This window comes from Rhinatrema bivittatum, chromosome 7 (assembly GCF_901001135.1).
Source record: "Rhinatrema bivittatum chromosome 7, aRhiBiv1.1, whole genome shotgun sequence".
Taxonomy (NCBI): Eukaryota; Metazoa; Chordata; class Amphibia; order Gymnophiona; family Rhinatrematidae; genus Rhinatrema; species Rhinatrema bivittatum.
The window spans coordinates 152,659,847-152,676,545 of record NC_042621.1 but is presented as its reverse complement, the minus strand read 5'-3'; the positions used below and the strand labels follow the sequence as shown (position 1 = coordinate 152,676,545).

Sequence of the window (16,699 nt, the reverse complement as noted above, 5' to 3'; positions counted from 1 at the left end):
TTCAATTACCCCAATATTGACTGGGTAAATGTATCATCGGGACATGCTTGAGAGATAAAGTTCTTGGATGGAATAAATAACAGCTTTATGGAGCAATTGGTTCAGGAACCGACAAGAGAGGGAACAATTTTAGATTAATTCTCAGTGGAGCACAGGATTTGGTGAGAGAGGTAACGGTGGTGAGGCCGCTTGGCAATAGTGATGATATATGATCAAGTTTGAATTAATGACTGGAAGGGGGACAGTAAGCAAATCCATGGCTCTCGTGCTAAACTTTCAAAAGGGAAACTTTGATAAAATGAGAAAAATAGAAAAAAAACCCTGAAAGGAGCAGCTACAAAGGTAAAAACTGTGCAAGAGGCGTAGTCATTGTTAAAAAATACCATCCTAGCAGCAGTCCAGATGTATTCCTCACATTAAGGTGGAAAGAAGCAAAACGATCACCGGCATGGTTAAAAGGGGAGGGGAAAGAAGCTATTTTAGCCCAAAGATCTTCATTCAAAAATTGGGATCCAACAGAACAAAATAGGATTATGCATAAAGGTTGGCAAGTTAAATGTAAGACATTGATAAGACAAGCTAAAAGAGAATTTGAAAAGAAGTTGGCCATAGAGGCAAAACTTTTTTAAAATATATCCGAAGCAGAAAGCCTGTGAGGGAGTCAGTTGGACTGTTAGATGATCGAGGGGTTAAAGGGGCAATTAGAGAAGATAAGGCCATCTGGAAAGATTAAATTATTTTTTTGCTTTAGTATTTACTGAAGAGGATGTTGGGGCGAATCTCGTATTAGAGAAGGTTTTCATGGGTAATGATTCAGATGGACTGAACCAAATCACAGTGAACCTAGAAGATGTGGTAGGCCTGGTTGACAAACTGAAGTTTAGGAACTAAAAAATGAAATTTCAGACCTATTAGTAAAAATTTGTAAACTATCATTAATATCATCCATTGTACCTGAAGACTGGAGGGTGGCTAATGTAACCCCAATATTTAAAAAGGGCTCCAGGGGCGATCCAGGAAACTACAGTGCCAGGAAAAATAGTGGAAAGTGTTCTAAAGATCAAAATCACAGAACATATAGAAAGACATGGTTTTACCCAAGGCAAGTCTTGCCTCACAAATATGCTTTACTTTTTTTGAAGGAGTTAATAATCATGTAGATAAAGGTGAACCGGTAGATGTAGTATATTTGGATTTTCAGAAGGCGTTTGACAAAGTTCCTCATGAGAGGCTTCTAGGAAAAGTAAAAAGTCAAGGGATAAGTGGCGATGACCTTTCGTGGATTACAAACTGGCTAAAAGACAGGAAACAGAGAGTAGGATTAAACGGACAATTTTCTCAGTGGAAGGGTGTGGGCAGTGGAGTGCCTCAGGGATCTGTATTGGGACCCGTACTTTTCAATATATTTATAAATGATCTGGAAAGAAATACGACGAGTGAGGTAATCAGATTTGCAGATGATAGAAAATTGTTCAGAGTAGTTAAATCACAAGCAGATTGTGATAAATTGCAGGAAGACCTTCTGAGACTGAAAAATTGGGCATCCAAATGGCAGATGAAATTTAATGTGGATAAGAACATGCCATACTGGGTCAGACCAAGGGTCCATCAAGCCCAGCATCCTGTTTCCAACAGTGGCCAATCCAGGCCATAAGAACCTGGCAAGTACCCAAAAACTAAGTCTATTCCATGTTACCTTTGCTAGTAATAGCAGTGGCTATTTTCTAAGTCAACTTAATTAATAGCAGGTAATGGACTTCTCCTCCAAGAACTTATCCAATCCTTTTTTAAACACAGCTATACTAACTGCACTAACCACATCCTCTGGCAACAAATTCCAGAGTTTAATTGTGCGTTGTGTAAAAAAGAACTTTCTCCGATTAGTTTTAAATGTGCCACATGCTAACTTCATGGAGTGCCCCCTAGTCTTTTTAATATCTGAAAGAGTAAATAACCGATTCACATCTACCCGTTCTAGACCTCTCATGATTTTAAACACCTCTATCATATCCCCCCCTCAGCCGTCTCTTCTCCAAGCTGAAATGTCCTAACCTCTTTAGTCTTTCCTCATAGGGGAGATGTTCCATTCCCCTTATTTTGGTAGCCCTTCTCTATACCTTCTCCATCGCAATTATATCTTTTTTGAGATGCGGCGACCAGAATTGTACACAGTATTCAAGATGCGGTCTCACCATGGAGCGATACAGAGGCATTATGACATTTTCCGTTTTATTCACCATTCCCTTTCTAATAATTCCAAACATTCTGTTTGCTTTTCTGACTGCCTCAGCACACTGAACCGACGATTTCAATGTGTTATCCACTATGACGCCTAGATATCTTTCTTGGGTTGTAGCACCTAATATGGAACCTAACATTGTGTAACTATAGCATGGGTTATTTTTCCCTATATGCATCACCTTGCACTTATCCACATTAAATTTCATCTGCCATTTTGATGCCCATTTTTCCAGTCTCACAAGGTCTTCCTGCAATTTATCACAATCTGCTTGTGATTTAACTACTCTGAACAATTTTGTATCATCTGCATATTTGATTATCTCAATTGTTGTATTTCTTTCCAGATCATTTATAAATATATTGAAAAGTAAGGGTCCCAATACAGATCCCTGAGGCACTCCACTGCCTCCACTGCCCACTCCCTTCCACTGAGAAAATTGTCCATTTAATCCTACTCTCTGTTTCCTGTCTTTTAGCCAGTTTGCAATCCACGAAAGGACATCACCATCTATCCCCTGACATTTTACTTTTCCTAGAAGCCTCTCATGAGGAACTTTGTCAAACGCCTTCTGAAAATCCAAATACACTGCATCTACCGGTTCACCTTTATCCACATGTTTATTAACTCCTTCAAAAAGGTGAAGCAGATCTGTGAGGCAAGACTTGCCTTGGGTAAAGCCATGCTGACTTTGTTCCATTAAACCATGTCTTTCTATATGTTCTGTGATTTTGATGTTTAGAACATTTTCCACTATTTTTCCTGGCACTGAAGTCAGGCTAACTGGTCTATAGTTTCCCGGATCGCCCCTGGAGCCCTTTTTAAATATTGGGGTTACATTAGCTATCCTCCAGTCTTCAGGGACAATGGATGATTTTAATGATAGGTTACAGATTTTTACTAATAGGTCTGAAATTTCATTTTTTAGTTCCTTCAGAACTCTGGGGTTTATACCATCCGGTCCAGGTGATTTACTACTCTTCAGTTTGTCAATCAGGCCTACCACATCTTCTAGGTTCACCGTGATTTGATTCAGTCCATCTGAATCATTACCCATGAACACCTTCTCCAGTACGGGTACCTCCCCAACATCCTCTTCAGTAAAGACCGAAGCAAAGAAATCATTTAATCTTTCCGCGATGGCCTTATCTTCTCTAAGTGCCCCTTTAACCCCTCGATCATCTAATGGTCCAACTGACTCCCTCACAGGCTTTCTGCTTCGGATATATTTTAAAAAGTTATTACTGTGAGTTTTTGCCTTTACGTCCAACTTCTTTTCAAATTCTCTCTTAGCCTGTCTTATCAGTGTCTTACATTTAACTTGCCAACGTTTATGCATTATCCTATTTTCTTCTGTTGGATCCTTCTTCCAATTTTTGAATGAAGATCTTTTGGCTAAAATAGCTTCTTTCATCTCCCCTTTTAACCCTGCCGGTAATCGTTTTGCCTTCTTTCCACCTTTCTTAATGTGTGGAATACATCTGGACTGTGCTTCTAGAATGGTATTTTTTAACAATCACCACGCCTCTTGGACATTTTTTACTTTTGTAGCTTCTCCTTTCAGTTTTTTTCTAACAAGTTTTCTCATTTTGTCAAAGTTTCCCTTTTGAAAGTTTAGCACGAGAGCCGTGGATTTGCATACCGTTCCTCTTCCAGTCATTAATTCAAATTTGATCATATTATGATCACTATTACCAAGCGGCCCCACCACCGTTACCTCTCTCACCAAATGCTGTGCTCCACTGAGAGTTAGATCTAAAATTGCTCCCTCTCTCGTCGGTTCCTGAACCAATTGCTCCATAAAGCTGTTATTTATTCCATCCAAGAACTTTATCTCCCTAGCATGTCCCGATGATACATTTACCCAGTCAATGTTGGGGTAATTGAAGTCTGTAGAAAACAAGGGTAACCAAATAAGATTTAAATTATAGCCTAAGTGACGGTGTCATCAAGCCAGACGTTGTGATTTTAACCCAAAACCCAACCGGTCTTCTAAACATTCAACTCAGAGTTGAATGTTTACCAAAGACTGTTTTTGAAAGTCTTTTTGACTGATTTTTTAACTTTATGGTAAAAAACAAAAAATGTTTTTCAATTAATAAATTTAATTTTTACAGTGATGGTGAATGATTAGAAGACCGGTTGGGTTTTGGGTTAAAATAACAACGTCTGGCTTGATGACACCGTCACTTACGCTATAATTTAAATCTTATTCAGTTACCCTTGTTTTCTACAGTTTTACCAATTGGATTACTGTATTGACTCTTTTTGTTATAGATTGGTAATTGAAGTCTCCCATTATTACCACACTACCAATTTGGTTAGCTTCCCTAATTTCTCTGAGCATTTCACTGTTGGATAAGTGCAAGGTGATGCATATAGGGAAAAATAACCCATATTATAGTTACACAATGTTAGGTTCCATATTAGGAGCTACCACCCAGAAAGAGATCTAGGCGTTTTAGTGGATAACACATTGAAATCATCGGTTCAGTGTGCTATGGCAATCAAAAAGGCAAACAGAATGTTGGGAATTATTAGAAAGGGAATGGTGAATAAAAAGGAAAATGTCATAATGCCTCTGTATCACTCCATGGTGAGACCACACCTTGAATACTGTGTACAATTCTGGTCGCCGCATTTCAAAAAAGATATATTTGCGATAGAGAAGTGCGACCAAAATGATAAAGGGAATGGAACAGCTCCCCTATGAGAAAAGACTAAAGAGGTTAGGACTTTTCAGGTTGGAGAAGAGACGACTGAGGGGGTTATGATAGAGGTGTTTAAAATCATAAGAGGTCTAGAACGGGTTAATGTGAATCAGTTATTTACTTTTTCAGATAATAGAAAGACTAGGGGGCACTCCATGAAGTAAGCATGTGACACATTTAAAATTAATCGGAGAAAGTTCTTTTTCACTCAACGCACAATTAAACTCTGGAATTTGTTGCCAGAGGATTGGATAAGTTCTTGGAGGAGAAGTCCATTACCTGCTATTAATTAAGTTGACTTAGAAAATAGCCACTGCTATTACTAGCAACAGTAACATGGAACAGACTTAGTTTTTGGGTACTTGCCAGGATCTTATGGCCTGGATTGGCCACTGTTGGAAACAGGATGCTGGGCTTGATGGACCCTTGGTCTGACCCAGTATGGAATGTTCTTATGTTCCTGCAGGCTCTCAAGGGGGTTCTTTGTATTGCGACACTCACTTGAGGCTGCTCTTTATGCAGATTCGTCAGCCAGTACTTGCACTGGGCAGTGGTTCCTCCTCTTCTGGCAGGCTTGTGGAGCCCAGCCCTTCATGTTTACATGCTCACTGAAGTCCACACTGTTCACGGTCTGCCAGAGCGGAGCTTTGTCTTCCAGCAGGCTCCTACAGCCCGGTCTTTGCTTCATCACCAAGATTCTGCGCAGAGAAAAGTAAAATATGTGTGAGCAGGGAATTCTGAGCAAATTCTGCACAGTGCAGTTGCACAGAATTCTCCCAGTAGTAAACTGGGTATATCGAATGAGCAATAGTCTTAATTAGCTAGTCCTTAGAAACATCGACAGGGTCTGACAGGAGGACTTGAAAAACAGCAGCAATTCAGCAAGAGAAATTGAATCCAGTCACAGCGAAAATATAACCTTAAATTCAATGCATTCTGAAAGAGCAATGTCAAATACTCAGAAAACAGAAACCTCAACCATAAGTTTACTAAAAGATTATTTACTGCTTCATACTTGCCTGATAAAATTATTAGAATCAATAACCATGCAGAAATTAGGCCTAGTTGCAGAGCATTAGATAAGGGTACAAATCACAAATGATCAATTACAGTATTGGAAATATCCTGGAGGTTGCACAAGAACAGCTTTCACAAACAATCTGAGTATGTTAATATTGAACGGTCTCTTCCCATTACGTTGTTTTCTTGGATTAACCGGAACAGTACCATTTATTTTACTGATTTAACACCAGTTGGGGCAGATTATTTCATTTGGAGATGTGATTTATAAAGGTTAAATTAAATTAAATTTCTAGGTAATACACTAGACCTTGTTAAACAAAAGCACTCCCACCTAATGCTGATTAACCTTTACATCATGAAATTTCTCTCATTTCAAATGGTTTACTGAGAGATAACAGGAATTAACAGCTAAATTTCATTAAAATGGGCAATGGCAGAATGGAGCGGTGAAAAAAAAGCTTTATTTTCATAGTGATAACAAAAGCAACCTTTGTTTAAGAAAGCAGAGTTGCTTACCTGTAACAGGTTTTCTCCGAGAACTGCAGGATGTTAGTCCTCACACATGGGTGACATCATCATCAGATGGAGCCCCGATGCAGAAAACATATGTCAAAGTTTCTAGAACATTGACTAGGCACACTGAGCATGCCCAGCATGCTCTATACCATGCGTCCAAGCTGGGTCCCTCTCCAGTCTTGTAACATAGAATTATAAATTAAAATAAATAGGGGAAACCCAACTCCATGGGGTGGTGGGCAGATTTCATGAAGACTAACATCCTGCTGTCTTTGGAGAACACCTGTTACAAGTAAGCAACTCTGCTTTCTCCGAGGACAACCAGGAAGGTAATCCTCACACATGGGTGAATCCCTAGCTACAGGCTGCTCCCCAACAGAAAAGAGGACCAACAGACACCCAGTTAGATGCCAACGGGCACACCATCACCGGTGCTGTTGGTAACAGAGGGGGAGACAGCCCGAACCCAAACAATGGGCCCAAGGTGGGAGAGTTGGGTTCTACATCTCAAACAGACTGGCCAAACCTAATGTTTTGTTGGCCATCCCTATCCAGACAATGATGTGAATAAGAACATAAGAACATAAGAAAATGCCATACTGGGTCCGACCAAGGGTCCATCAAGTCCAGCATCCTGTTTCTAACAGTGTCCAATCGAGGCCATAAGAACCTGGCAAGTACCCAAAAACTAAGTCTATTCCATGTAACCATTGCTAATGGCAGTGGCTATTCTCTAAGTGAACTTAATAGCAGGTAATGGACTTCTCCTCCAAGAACGTATCCAATCCTTTTTTAAACACAGCTATACTAACTGCACTAATCACATCCTCTGGCAACAAATTCCAGAGTTTAATTGTGCGTTGAGTAAAAAAGAACTTTCTCTGATTAGTTTTAAATGTGCCCCATGCTAACTTCATGGAGTGCCCCCTAGTCTTTCTATTATCCAAAAGAGTAAATAACCGATTCACATCTACCCATTCTAGACCTCTCATAATTTTAAACATCTCTATCATATCCCCCCTCAGCCGTCTCTTCTCCAAGCTGAAAAGTCCTAACCTCTTTAGTCTTTCCTCATAGGGGAGATGTTCCATTCCCCTTATCATTTTGGTAGCCCTTCTCTGTACCTTCTCCATCGCAATTGTATCTTTTTTGAGATGTGGGGACCAGAATTGTACACAGTATTCAAGGTGCGGTCTCACCATGGAGCGATACAGAGGCATTATGATATTTTCCGTTTTATTCACCATTCCCTTTCTAATAATTCCCAACATTCTGTTTGCTTTTTTGACTGCCACAGCACACTGAACCGACAATTTCAATGTGTTATCCACTATGATGCCTAGATCTCTTTCTTGGGTTGTAGCACCTAATATGGAACCCAACATTGTGTAATTATAGCATGGGTTATTTTTCCCTATATGGATCATCTTGCACTTATCCACATTAAATTTCATCTGCCATTTGGATGCCCAATTTTCCAGTCTTACAATGTGTGGAGAGAACTTTACGTTGCAACCTTGCAAACCTCCTCCATGGGAACTGCTTGCAAGTGGGCCACAGACGCTCCCATGGCTTTGATAGAATGAGCCATGACATGATCTCCAAGATGTAGTCCCGCCTGGGCATAACAGAAGGAGATGCAATCTGCTATCCAACTGGATAGTGTCTGTTTGGCAACAGCAATGCCCAACCTATTCCTATCAAAAGAAATAAAAAGATGGGTGGACTGTCTATGGGCTTTTGTCTGCTCCAGAAAGAAGGCTAAGGCTCGCTTAAAGTCCAAACTGTGCCGTGTTCGTTTGCCTTGGTGTGAATGGGGCCTGGGAAAGAATGTTGGTAGGACTGGTTAAGATGGAAGTCTGTCATCATCTTAGGTAGGAACTTAGAGTGCATATGTAAGACCACCCTGTCATGATAAAACTTAGTACAAGGTGGATAAGTCACTAAGGCCTGGAACTCACTGAACCTGCACTCTGAGGTGACCACCATCAAAAATCTGACCTTCCAGGTCAGGTACTTCAGGTCACAATTGTGCAGTGGCTCAAAAAGAGCTTTCATCATCTGAGCTATCACCACATTAATGTCCAAAACATAGTGGGAAGCGTTAGGCGAGGCTTCAATTGAAGCAGACCCCACATGAAATGTACAACTATAGATTTGCTGGTATGCGCCAACTCACTGAGATGAACTCTAATGGAGTTAGTCTTTAAGTCAGCTTCAGATAAGTGTAGAAGGTAGTCAAGCAGTTTTTGTATGGGGCAGGAGAATGAATCTAGGGCCTTCTGCACACACCACACAGTCCATAGGACTTTCAAGTGGAACGCTTTCTAGAAGCCACCAGGACCCAAGGTACATCCTCTGAAAGATCAAGCGGCTGCAGGATTAACCTCTCAACATCCAGGCTGTGAACAATATGGCCTGAAGGTTGGGATGCTGCAGCCTGTCTTGATCTTGCATGATAAGATCTGGGGAAGTCCCCAGACTGATCGGCCTCTGGATAGACAACTCCCTTAGGAGTGGAAACCAGACCTGTCTTGGTCAATGAAGAGCTATGAGGATCATCGCCCCCTGTTCTCGAGAAGCTTCAAGAGAGTCTTCACCACTAAGGGAATCAGAGTTTACGCATACAGAAGATTCTTGCCGCAATGACGGGCAAGGGTGTCTGAGGCTGGTTTGCCATTTGACCTGTATAGGGAGCAGAACCCAGGTTCTTTCCCATTGCAGGGGGACATGAACAGATCTACGTCTGGGCTCCCCCAGAGGCAGTATACCCAATTTGCTATCCCCTGCTCCAGGGATCACTCGTGGGGTTTGAAGGCTCGACTCAGCCTGTCTACTACCACATTCTCCGTCCTGGCCAGGTACATGGCCCTGAGCACCATCCCATAAGACAAGACCCTTGACCAGATCTGGACCACTTCCTAATACAGGAGGTACAATCCCGTGCCTCCCTGCTTTTTTACATAACCACATGGTTAACTGGTTGTCATTTTGGATCAGAATAACTTTGTTGGACATCCGATCTATGAAAGTCCATTGCATGTACCTGATCACCTGAAGCTCCAGGAAGTTGATTTAACAAGAGCGTTCCTAAGCAGACCAGAGACCCTGGGTGCTGAGCCCATCTACATAAACTCCCCACCCCAGGGTGGACGCATCCATGATTAGGACAATTTAGGTAGGGAGACTTCAAAAAGAGATACCCTGTACCAGATTTGAAAGTACCTGCCACCAGGTCAATGAGTCCCAGAGAGATGGAGTGTCCTGTATATAATCCTGGAGGCTCTGAGTGGCCTGATGCCACTGTAACCTCAGGGTCCATTGGGCTCTGCACATGTGTAAACATGCCAAGGGAGTGACGTGGATGGTTGTGGCCATATGGCTCGACAGCCTCAACATGTGCCAGGCTAACACCTGCTGGCTCTGTTGGATCTCTGTCACAATGGTTGTTAAGGTGATGGCCCTCTGGCGAGGCAGTAAGGCATAAGCCTGAGCCGTATCTAGCAGGGCTCCTATGAAGACCAATTGAAGTGACAGGCTGAGATGAGACCTTGGGTGGTTGAGAATAGCCCTAGAGTTTACAACACCTGGATGGTCAAGTGCATGGACCTGGTGGCCTCTGCCTGAGACATGCTCTTGACCTGTCAATCCTCCAGATACAGGAAAACATGCACTCCCAGCCTGTGGAGATGCACCACCACCACGGCCAGGCATTTAGTGAAGACCCTTGGGCTGACACAAGCCCGATCAGCAACACCTGGTACTGGAAGTGCTGTTTTCTCACCACAAATCAGAGTTACTTCCTGCGACCAGGAAATATCTTGATATGAGTATATGTATCCTTTAGGTTGAGGGAGAATAGCCAGTTCCCTTTTTGCAAAAGGAGAATCAAGGTAACCCAGGAAACCATCTTGAACTTCTCCTTTCTTAGAAACTTGTTCAAGGCCCTTAGAGGTCTAGGATGGGGCGAAGTTCTCCTGTCCTTTTTGGAATCAAAAAGTACCTGGAGTAGAATCCCTGCCCTCTTTGCCCTGGTGGTACAGGCTCAACCGCTCTGGCCATTAAGAGGGAGGAGAGCTCTGTTAGTACTACTTCCTGATGCACTACTGGCCCCCAGGATGGGCATGGAAGGCAATTTGGCTAGACACCCAATAGATTCAATTGGTACCCTTGATGAACAATGGATAGAACCCACTGGTTTGAGGTTACACTGGGCCACTGGCTTGCAAAGAACTGCAGCCTGCCCTCAACTGGAGGGTCCATCGAACTGGGTACAGGCAATTGTCTATGCTCCACTATGACCTAGTCAAATCCCTGTCCCTGGAGTTGACTGAGGAGCCGGCTGGGGCTTAGGGGCTCTCTGCTCCCTAGGACACCCACTGGAGCCCTGCTGGTGTTGACGGGAGTGAGGAGGCGGAGGATAGCACTTCCTTTGGTGAAAGAAAGACTTCCTTGGCCCTGGTCTTGCTGGCCTCCTAGAAGAGGAGGATGGGTCCTGAGTAGTGCTAAAGAGTTGTTGGAAGGTTTCATGTTGGTCCTGAAGTTGGGCCACTGCATCCCTCACCCCATCTCTGAAGAGATTCTCGCCAGTACATGGCATGTCAGTGAGTCGTTTCTGTACCTCTGGTGGGAGATCTGAGGCCAGCAACCATGCCATTCTGCGGGTGCTGATTCCCACTGCAGAGACTCTTGATGCCATCTCGAAAACATCGTAGGTCACATGGACCTCGTGTTTTTCACACTCCAGCAACATGAGGGGGACCTACTGCTGTTGAGACAGCTGCTCAGCCATCTCCTGCACCTACTTCCAGGTTTCCACGAGTACTGGCTCATGTAGAACTGCTAGGCAGCAATGCAGGCAATGAGCATGGAGCCTTGAAATACCTTCCTACCAAGAGCGTCTACTGCTTTTTTGTTCTTCCTTGGGGGCGCTAAGGAATGAGTCCTAAAGCACTTGGCCCTCTTGAGGGCGGATTCGTTTACTCTGGCAGCCTTCTGGATGAGGTAGACCCCCCGTCTGTCCAAAGAACTCCCTAACCTGGGCACCTCTAACCCCAACTCTGCCCTTCTATCCTGGCGCAATATCATGGAGTCTATAGCCAACAAACTCTGCCCCAAACAGTCGAAAACCATCAATTGGACTCAAAAAAGAATGCAACCTTGGTACTCACCTGAACTTAAACGAATGGAGCAAAACCTCCGACACAAGGAAGACTATTGGCGGAAGTTCCCCAATTCTACTACGCTGTCCGATTACAAACGAAACATGCATCATTACAGGATTTCCCTACTACAAGCAAAAAAAGACTTTTACGCCAGCAGAATCCATGATATCCAGTACGACGCTAGGGCCCTGTTTTCCTATGTATCTCAACTTACTAAACCCTCTGCTCCTACCATTCCTGACGATCAAGCTCAACCAAAGACAATCAACTCGCAATCTTCTTTCAGAATAAAATTGCAAACACCCTAGCGCTGCTCCCTACTAACCCTACACCTCTAGCTCTAAACTACGCCACCACAGACTCCCCCAGAGCTACCCTAGAGTCCTTCGAGCCCACCACCCCTCTGGAGATAGAATCAACTCTCAAGAAGTTGAAACCATCCAACCACCCGATGGACCACATCCCAACAAAACTTCTGCTCCTCATCCCAGGCACCATCTCCAGATCTCTAGCCAACATCATTAACTGCTCCCTTGCCGAAGGAATTTACCCGGATGACCTTAAAACAGCATCTATTAAACCCCTCTTGAAGAAACCAAACTTGGACACTAATGAGCTCTCCAACTTCTGACCCATATCCAACCTCCCGCTGCTAGCAAAACTGACCGAGAAGGTGGTGAACACACAGCTTTCGGACTACCTTGAGGAACACAAAATCCTATACCCCTCCCAGTATGGCTTTCGCAAGTCTTCCAGTACTGAAACCCTCCTCATCTCACTTACAGACCACATCCTCATGGGCCTAGACAAAGGGATTTCATTCCTGCTAGTTCTCTTAGACATTTCTGCGGTGTTTGATACCGTGAACCATAGCATCCTCCTCAATCGTCTCTCAGACATCGGATTATCCGGAAACGCCCTCCAATGGTTCAGCTCATTCCTCGATAATAGAAGCTCCAAGATCACCATCAACAATAAAGAATCCCCTAACTTCAAATCCACTCTAAGTGTCCCTCAAGGCTCCTCTCTATCCCCCACCCTCTTTAATATCTATCTATTGCCTCTCTGCCAGCTCCTCACAAACCTTAACCTAATTCACTACTTATATGCTGACGATGTTCAGATCCTGATCCCTATAAAAGAATCCCTTCCAATGACGCTTTCCTTCTGGGAGGACTGCCTCAAGTCCATCAACCACCTACTCACCAGCCTGAACCTAGTCCTCAATGCAGCCAAAACGGAAATTCTTCTCATCTCCTCCGACCTTTCTACCAGCCATCATCAGACAACCTCTATTCCTCAGACCACTCAAGTTAGGGACTTAGGAGTCACCATTGACAATCATTTAAAACTAAAAAAATCAATTAACAATATTACAAAGGATTGTTTCTTTAAGCTACAAGTTATGAAAAGACTCAAACCCCTCCTCCACCTCCAGGACTTCAGAACGGTCCTCCAGTCAACAATATTTTCCAAAACCGACTACTGCAACACTCTCCTCTTAGGACTCCCGATCTCCGCCACTAGACTACTGCAGATGCTCCAGAACTCAGCAGCCAGGATATTAACCAACACTAACCGGAGAACTCACATCACCCCTATACTTAGAAATTTACACTGGTTACCTATTAAATACAGAATTCTGCACAAAGCACTCACCATTATCCACAAATCCATACACAACCAACTTCCTTTAGACCTGCGGTTCCCTCTCAAACTATACACTTCTGCAAGACCCATCAGAACGGCACACAAAGGAACCCTTCAAGTTTCCCCAAATAAATCCACCCGTCTAACCTCCACGAAAGAACGAGCTTTCTCCACAGTTGGCCCCATCATCTGGAACAACCTGCCAACTGACCTAAGACTGGAACCCTGCCTGACTACCTTCCGAAAAAAACTCAAGACTTGGCTTTTCGTCCAAGCCTTCCCTGAAACCTAACAATGCAACAGTTTTCGTCATATAGCTCAATAGACTAAATGCCCGACCCAGCCATTGTATATTCATTCGTGTTAATTCTCCAGTTCTTCCTGTCCTTTGTTTCCTGGCTATTCTAGCCCCCAAGTTTTATTCTCCATGTTATTTGTATCTGCACCTCGGCCTTCTTGTTATATGGTTCTGTTAAGTTAACCCCTATGTTTGATGTAAACCGGCCTGATATGAAGCTTGTCATGAAGTTCGGAATAGAAAAATGTTAAATAAATAAATAAATTAATTAATTAATGGGAGGTACCATGAGGGGATGTTCCCATATCCTCAGCAGCAACTCCTTAAGGATCTCATGTACAGGGACCACTACGATCTCCTTAGGAGGCTTCACGAACTGGAGGATCTCAAGCATTTTGTGCCTAGCATCCTCCTCCATTAATAACTGAAAAGGGATGGCTTCTGCCATCACCCTCAAAAAAACTGAAAAGGTTAAGTCCTCAGGCAGAGACATCCTTTGCTCCTCTAGAGGAGAAGATTCTAAAGGGAGACCCGCAGAGCCCTTTGAGAAGGACTCAGAAATGTCATCCCCTCAGGGGTCATAGGATTCCTCTTCCTCACTGAAAGCTACAGGGGATGGGTCCCTAGGTGCTTGACCTTCATCCAGAGGTGCAGGCACCAGTAAAGCTAGATGAGAGGGCCAGGAGGTCTCTGCTGGCCTTGGTGGAGCTTCCTCCTTGGAGGAACTGGCAATGACCACCGTATTATTAGGAGGAGGCCTCAGTGCCCAGTTGTCCCTTGAACCAATGCCAGCTGGATCAGTAATGCACTAAAGAGCACACTGAGCTTCTCCAAAAGTGGTTAGAGGACTGGCGGCACTGAAGCCCTACAGTGCCTGGTCACTGCTAACTGACTCAGTGCTCCTCAAACGATGCTGATGCCACCACCGATTGGGAGGAAGGAGAGGTGGCCAGATCCTCTTTGGACCTTTGAGGTGGATCGTGACTGGCATCAGGACCGGTGGAGACCTTTGCGGACCCCCAGCATCGATGGAGGATTGGCACTCCTTGTCACGGGGTCACTTCGGGGGCATCATAGAAACATTGAAAGGATGGCCTTAAAAGAAGCAACAGTCCATTCAGTCTGCCCAGCAAGCTCATGGAAATTTCTGCCATGCCATACAAGTCATCCCCATACTTATCAGTTTCCCCAGACCATCAAAGTCAGGGTCCTTAATGCTTGCGGTTTGAGTCCAATTCTCCATTATCTTCTGCTGTAGAAGCAGGGAACAATGTTAGAGTTGCATCAAGAGTTTCAGGCTTATTGGTTTAGGATAGTAACAGCTGGTGGATCTCCGTGTCCAGCACCATGGGGACCGGTGCAGATGCTTCTTCAGTTTCCCTCGATGCTCAGTCTGGGCCTTCCCCGGTGCCAAGGAACCAGACGTCCTCAACCTAGATGAGTTTGACAATGGTCAGTCTCTGGTGCCCCATCCACCAATAGCATCGATGGAATAGATGGTCCCATCAATGTCGATGGCTAGGTGTCCATCGGCGTGACTCCTTGGTCCTTCAGTGCTGATCCGCCAATGCCAGTGGCTCGGACATCAACCTGAAGAGATGTTCCATCTTGTCGAGTTGAAGCAGATGCTCCTTTGGGGTCATCTGAGTTCATAAATGGAAAGCCCAGATGTCATGCAATGCCTCCCGACAGAGGACACATATCTCATATGGATCCATGATGGACATAGTCCTCGGGCACAGGGACATTGCTGAAAATCAGACGTGAAATAAAAGGGGCACGAACTGAAAACTATGGTGGTGGGGCATCAATGGCCAGCAGGCACCGATGCACCACTGCCATGGGGAATCGACCGTGAAAGGAAACCTACCCAAATGCTGAAAACCTTGACTAGGAAACACTACAGGAGGGCACTGAGAGGGACCTGACGATGGAATAATGAGGAAAACCCACAAAAAAACGAGAAAAAAAGCAAAGTTTCCCACAAGGCCAAAAAATAGCCAAAGTGAGCTTACTCATGCCACGAGGCTTACAGCACTCAATCACCTCGGACCAGTGGGTACTGGTGATAATTGCTCAGGGTTACCATCTGAACTTTCTCTCCATGCCACCGGACTCCCCACCTCTACCGAAGTGGAGAACATCCGATCACTCCATCCTTCTGGATCGAGAGGTCTCCCTCCTTCTCCAGTCCAAGGCAATAGAACCTGTACCCTACTCTCAGCACGGCCTAGGATTTTATTCCCGGTACTTTCTAATCCCCAAAACATCGGGAGGAGTTCGTCCTATCCTGGACCTACGGGCCCTCAACAATAACTCCAGCGAGAGAAGTTCAAGATGGTAACCTTAGGCTCGCTTCTTCCTCTTCTTCAAAGAGGAGACTGGCTCTGCTCTCTGGACCACCAGGACGCATACACTCATATTGCGATAACTCCATCTCATCGCAAATACCTGAGGTTTCTAGTAGGCCCCAAGCATTATCAGTACCGAGTGCTTCCAATCGGCCTACCATCTGCTCCACGAGTCTTCACAAAATGCCTCGTAGTAGTTGCAGCCTTCCTCAGGACTCAAGGAGTTCACGTCTACCCCTATCTAGACGATTGGTTAATCAGGGATCCCACTCAGCAAGCTGCTCTGTCGTCCCTCAATCTAACCTTACACACTCTTATTTCATTAGGATTTCTCGTAAACTACGACAAATCCTACTTAGTCCCATCTCAAACCTTGTCGTTCATTCAGGCGGACTTGGACACCTTGCAGGCAAAGGCTTTTCTGCCTTGACAGCGAGCTCTCACTCTCGTGTCTCTTGCACACCAGCTGCAGTCTCAGCACTCCGCGACTGCATGCCACTTTCTCATTCTTCTGGGACAAATGGCATCCTCAGTTCAGGTCACACCAATGGCCCGTTTAGCCATGCGAGTCATGCAGTGGACTCTACAGTCACAATGGACTTAAAGCATTCAGCCCCTGTCGACCATTGTCCACGTAACCGACTCACTCCATCAGTCTCTTGCCTGGTGGAAAAATCAGATCAATCTCCTCCAAGGCTTGCCCTTTCAAGCTCCAGACCCTCAATTAACTCTCACCACTGATGCTT

At 44.4% G+C, this 16,699-nt stretch overlaps 1 protein-coding gene and 1 long non-coding RNA gene across 5 annotated transcripts in view; one reads left to right on the top strand and one right to left on the bottom strand.

The window, feature by feature from the left end:
• SHLD2 (shieldin complex subunit 2) overlaps positions 1 to 16,699 on the bottom strand; it is a 202,111-nt gene that overhangs the window by 135,743 nt on the left and 49,669 nt on the right. For 3 of the 4 annotated variants that reach the window (XM_029609425.1, XM_029609427.1, XM_029609428.1), the window contains exon 3: positions 5,452 to 5,648. The exons of the other annotated variant lie outside the window; for it this stretch is intronic. The gene's annotated coding sequence lies outside the window, so the exon portion shown is untranslated. The remainder of the gene's footprint in view (positions 1 to 5,451; positions 5,649 to 16,699) is intronic. 4 annotated transcript variants of the gene reach the window in all.
• Positions 1 to 16,699, top strand: part of LOC115095540 — a 130,685-nt gene that overhangs the window by 64,545 nt on the left and 49,441 nt on the right. The gene's annotated exons all lie outside the window — the stretch shown is intronic.